This window comes from Ochotona princeps, chromosome 4 (assembly GCF_030435755.1).
Source record: "Ochotona princeps isolate mOchPri1 chromosome 4, mOchPri1.hap1, whole genome shotgun sequence".
NCBI lineage: Eukaryota > Metazoa > Chordata > Mammalia > Lagomorpha > Ochotonidae > Ochotona > Ochotona princeps.
This window is the reverse complement of record NC_080835.1, coordinates 96,577,043-96,582,668: the sequence shown is the minus strand read 5'-3', so window position 1 is coordinate 96,582,668 and position 5,626 is coordinate 96,577,043.

The following is a 5,626-nucleotide window of genomic DNA, read 5'->3' as shown; positions in this document are numbered from 1 at the left end:
CGGGTCGGGCCATCCCCGCCGGTGCAAGTCAGCAACACCCTGGCCTTCTCGCGCTTGGTCTCCGCACCAGCCGCTGACAGCTGGCGATTTCCTGGGCTCCTCTTTTGGCCGGGCGCTCTCCGCTTCCCTCCCTAGACGTTATCGACTCTTTGCTACGCCCCTCTGGCCGCTGCAGGCCCTGCAGCTCGGAGCTCTATCCCGAGAAGAAAAGGAACCAGAGCTCGCTGGAGCCTGGGCGTCCCCTTGCCAGCGCAGAAGGGGGTCTCAGGGAGGGACGACGGCGTGTTGGAACCAAATCTCTCTCTCAATCTCTGGCCTCAGGCCAGGATTTGAGACTGCCAGGGTTCTCCCACGCCCCCTTCTGACACTGCCCTTTCTTAGTACCTCTGCTAGTCACAGGCTCTGTGGCGGAAGGGCCAAAGAGAAGGAAGGGATATACTATGCTCATAAAAGTGACTGCCTCTAGGGTGAAGATCCCAGGTGTTTGCTTATAAAGAGATGATATTGTGAGAACGCTGAATATGAAACCTAGGGAGAACTACAGAGTGCTGGAAAGGGAAGTCTTTGTCACAAAAACAAACAAAAGAAACCACACAAAGTTGTTAATAGAACTTAAAATAGAAGTGTGTCTGGGCAAATGGGTTTTCAGCCCGGACTCCACCCTGCTCCTATCTCCTAGGAGTGTCCAAGGCTGAGAACAAGGTCAGGGAAATGCAGCGACGATTCCAAGCAAGCAGGTGAGCACCAGAAGAATGGGCCGGGCAGGAAACAGCCCTGTCCATGCCACAGAGCCACCTGCAGGGGTCTGGGAGGAGAGGAGCAGAGCAGAATAAAATACCATGTCAATTAATTCCATAATGTTGTAAATTGTTGTTGATGTTATGTCGGGGCTTTTAATTGATCGGGATGATACTCTGCTGGCTCAGTCTTCAGACCAGAGAGGGTATACCTAAGAAGCCGTTGAATTTATCTGGACAATAAGATGCTGGACTCTATACTTGGTATATGTTTGCAAAGAAAGAATCTCAACTGAATTTAAACTGTGGTATTGCAACAAGGTGGAGGAATCCACCATGGGGGGAGGGTTATGGGGAGGGGTTGGGGGAATCCCAGAGCCTATTAAACTGTGTCACATAATGCAATGTAATTAATAAAAAAAAAAAAACAGGCTAAAAAAAAAAACTCAAAAAAAAAAAAGGGGGGGTGGGGATGGCAGGGAGGCAGAACTATCAGGTGATCCGGGGCACAGAGTTGGAGCACCTGAGCAAGGGCACGCCTCATAGCTGCTCACTTAATCAAATCCCAAATTGCACCGCTGCTGTGCCGAGGTGGAGTTTATTTCATTTTTACAAGTCAGTTAAGGTGGGTGTTCTCATCTGGGCCAAGTGCCTTTCTGTCCTTGCTTACCTGAGAAATCCCTGGAGACATCTGATGTGCCAGAACAGATGATGGACCAAGTGTGGGGTAAACAGTCCCAGATACCTCAGGTTAATGTATTCTGGCAAAGATGTAGAAAATAAACTAGAAACTACTGGTCTCCAAGGAACAACAGGGAAGGGATGAGTTGGGATGCAAATGAGTCAGGGAAGTCGTGGGTTCTGGAGGCTGCCCTGGAGACCATCACTGGGGCGATGGGACAGACCGTGTCCGAACTGCTGAGGTGCCTTTTAGACTTGGCTCATGTCTTGCCATTTCAGGAGGAGGAAAGCCAAGGAATAAGGCTTGCCGCTGCTCATTTTCCTTGCCCCTGAGGAGAAGCCATGCTTGTGCCTCTTGGGGGACCATGCTTGTCTGGTGCTAGAACCAGAGGTATTAGCCTCTATGGGGCTGGCTGCCGAGGTGTAGCAAGTGAAATTTCTATCTGAGGTGCCAGCATCCCATCGGGGCACTGGTTCCAGTCCTAACTCCTCCACTTCCCATTCAGCTCCTTGCTTATGGCCTGTGAAAGCAGTCAAGGACGGCCCAAAGCTTGGGACCCTTCACCTGCATGGGAGACCCAGAAGAAGATCTTGGCTTCTGATTTCAGGTCTCTGTAGTCTGAAGTGAATCAGCAGATAGATCTCTGTCTTTCCCTGTCTGTCTTCTACCTCTCCTTGTAATTCTGCCTTTGAAATAAAAAGGAATATATCTGTTTTAAAAATCCAAAGAATATGCCCTTGGCCAGGCATTTAGCTTGGGGCCGTGGGTTCAGTACCCAGCTCGTGAATCTGTCTCCAGCTTTCTACTGATGCAGACCTGGGAGGAGGTGGTGATGGCTCCGGGAACTGGACCTCTGCTGCTTATGTGCGAGTCCTGGGTTGACTTCTTAGTTCTTGGCTTTAGCCCAGCCCAATGCCAGCTGTTGGGATTTGGTAGGGAACCAGCAGCTGAGAGTGTCCTTTCTGTTTCTCTCTGCCTCTCAAATAAATAAATAAAAGAAAGAAAAGGAAAATGACTTGGTGGTAATTTGCCGTTGGTCATGGTGTGCCAACAAGGAGCTGGGAGCAAGGCCAGTCCCCAAACAGTCTGTGCCTTGTCCCAGGTAGTTCTGAATTCTCGCCATGTGCCCTTGTTCAGGAACCAGGATGGCAGCTGGGACATGCTGCCAACAGGGGGTGTCTTCCACCTCCGCTCCTGCAGTGGCTAGGACCAGCTCTTTTCTTCCTGCTGGGTTCTCCTGTCACTCACCTCCCTAAGCTCTCCACTCCCAGCTCACTTCCCCCGTGTCATCTGGACCCTGTCACATACCACCTTCTCCAGTCCCACAGGATATGGGCACTGTCTTAAGGAAATAAAGAGGGAAGCGAGGAGCTGCCAGAATACACTGAAGGACAAGATCCTCATTTCTTGCATGTGCAGGTCTTATGAGAAGGAGACACTTGTGGGAAACACTGGCAGTTAATGGACCATCTTTTTACTCTTCAGGTACTAATCCCTACTGCCACAAGTGGTTGTGAACTACCCACAGGACTTTCTGGGTAGCAGTTAGCTATTCCAATCACTTCCACGATATGCCAGCAATTGTCCCCCTGGGTTCTTTCAAAGGGCTACAAAGAGCTGAGTGCAGAAAGTCAGAACACATGCCATGAGCAGGAGCCTCTGGGCCGCAGAACCCCTGAATTTAACTACATTCTCTCTCTGAATAGGTTTCCTTTCTTCTATCTAATGAAACATAGAACAGCACCATTTTGTGTGTGCACGTGTGCTATAATGAGATCAAAAGCCCTGATGGAGGGGCAGGGGCTGGGGTATTCGGGGAAGCTGATTTTTCAGTCTTGTATTAGGCTTCTCCATTGAGATGAAGCGAACTAGTGGAAAGAGCGTGGACTTGTTTGGCACCAAAGCTGACCCAGAGCCTCAGTTCCCCAGTCTGTGAAATGTGGCTAGACTGACCTTGCGGGGTGGGCTGTAAGGATTTTTAGAAAGTCTAGAATATGTGTGACACCACTTTTTAAGAGGTACATTTAATAAGTGGAGCAGTTATTACACTGTGCATGAGTCTATCTACAGAATCAGGGTTAGAGTGACTACAATGGGGAAAAGCCAGTGGCTATAACATACAGGAGCACAATACAGAGTCCTGAAACTGTTTATGATAGAATAGGTTTGACCTATGAAATCCTTGACATCATGTGCTGGTTATGTATTGCCAGGGTCGGGGAGCGGGTATTGTTTCTCTGTGTGCACCGATAACTCATTGAGTTGTTATTAGCATTATCATACATGTGTTCAATATTTTTTAAAGATTCATTTTATTTTTATTGGAAAGTTTGATATATAGAGAGGAGAAGAGACAGAGAGAAAGATCTTCTGTCCAATGATTTACTCCCCAAGTGGTCTCAACAGCCAGAGCTGAGCTCTGATCTGAAGCCAGGAGCCCCAAGCCTCTTCTGGGTCTCCCATGTGGGTGCAGGGTCCCAAGGCCTTGGGGCCATCCTTGACTGCCTTCCCAGGCCACAAGCAGGGAGCTGGATGAGAAGCGGGGTTGTTGGGACACAAACTGGTGCCCACATGGGATCCTGGCGCATACAAGGCGAGGACCCTAGCTGCTGGGCTACTGCACCAGGCCTGTGTTCAATAATTTGAAGTTGAAAAGAATATCTGTATGAATTGAGTTTCATTAAAATGAAAGAAGTTATTATTATCCTAAATATGTTAAATGCTGAAATCTCACTAAAAATAATTATGGCTCAATTCCTATGCATCAACTTAGTCAAAAGACAGGTAAGGTGACCATGTATCCAAAACAATGAAAGTGCTTAGCAAAGAAATTCAGAGCCTTCATATCAGTAGCCAAGAGTGGGGATTTCAGCCTACTGGAGACTGGATGGAAAATGGGCTGTACACATCAGCAAAGCTTCAGGAAGTTATTTTCAAATGTCAACCTCTGTAGGTTACCCGAGGCTGCAGCACGCACATACGAGGACAACCTGGAAGCAGGCAAGCCTTAGGAATGATTAAATTACTCTAATTCTCCAAAGTCACTTCATTAGCGGAAGCAGAGGATAATCATGAAGGTGGTGTAGCCTCAGGCCGCTTAGTGACATAAGCTAGGGACAACTTTTTGTTGTTCTAGTGTGTGAAAGTAGTAAACTCATTCACTTAATCCTTTCATAAACTGCTGTTGAGCACCAGTTTGGTGCCAGATGCGGTGCTATGCATTGAGGATACACACACAGGCACAGACCGTAATTTGAAAGATTTACATTGTACAGGACCAGGATGGAGAGACCTAATCCTCCCTCAAATAGCAAGGGAGGAGAAGAGATCAGCTCAGACAAGCAACGGGCTTAGGAGGTTATGTTTCTACCACCACAGTGCACCGTGTGCCCTGGGTGCATCAGGTAACCCTAGGAGAATCTTAGAAGCCCTCACTGTCAGGACTACAGGAACAATGTTTGAGGAATAGCATTGCATGCCAAGTAGATAAGAGGAGGGGTTAGGCTCAGTAGAGCTCATAGGCACCAGTGGGTGCAAGAGAGCAACTCTTAAGAAGGCACAGTATGCTGGAGGAAGGGTGCATGAGAAATTCCCTGTAACTGACAAATCCATGCTCATGGTGAGGAGTCGGGGAAGACACGGCCATCATTATTTGTGGTGAGCTAATGAGAGCTTTCAATGTCAATGTCAATGGTTTGGAATTTTATCTTTTGGACAGTTTAGTACGGTGATAACAATGCTTCTAATAGGGGGAAAAGCTGGACACAATCACAATGCTGTTCATTAAGTGAATAAACACATTGTGGTACCTTCATACCATGGTATATTACTCACCAGTAAAAAGGAATGACTAACTGATCAACACAAAGCCAGTTTGAATGGATCTCAGTGGCATTAAACTGAGTGAAGCAAATCTTAAAAGCCACATAATGTATGGTTTCATGGCACAGCATTCTGGAAGTGACACAGAAATGGAAAAGAGGCAGTGATAGGAAGGGGTGATGTGGGGGTGGTACAGGTGTTCCTTCACAAAGGTGATATGAGAGAGAACTGTGTGGTGACAGAATTCCTTTTCTTTAGGAATTATTTAGTTAGTTAGTTGAAAGGAAAAAAGGCAGAGGGAGAAAGAGACAGAAAAAGATCTTCCATCTGCTAACTCATTCCGCAGACGGCTACAAAAACGAGGACTAGGGCAAGAATACAGGAA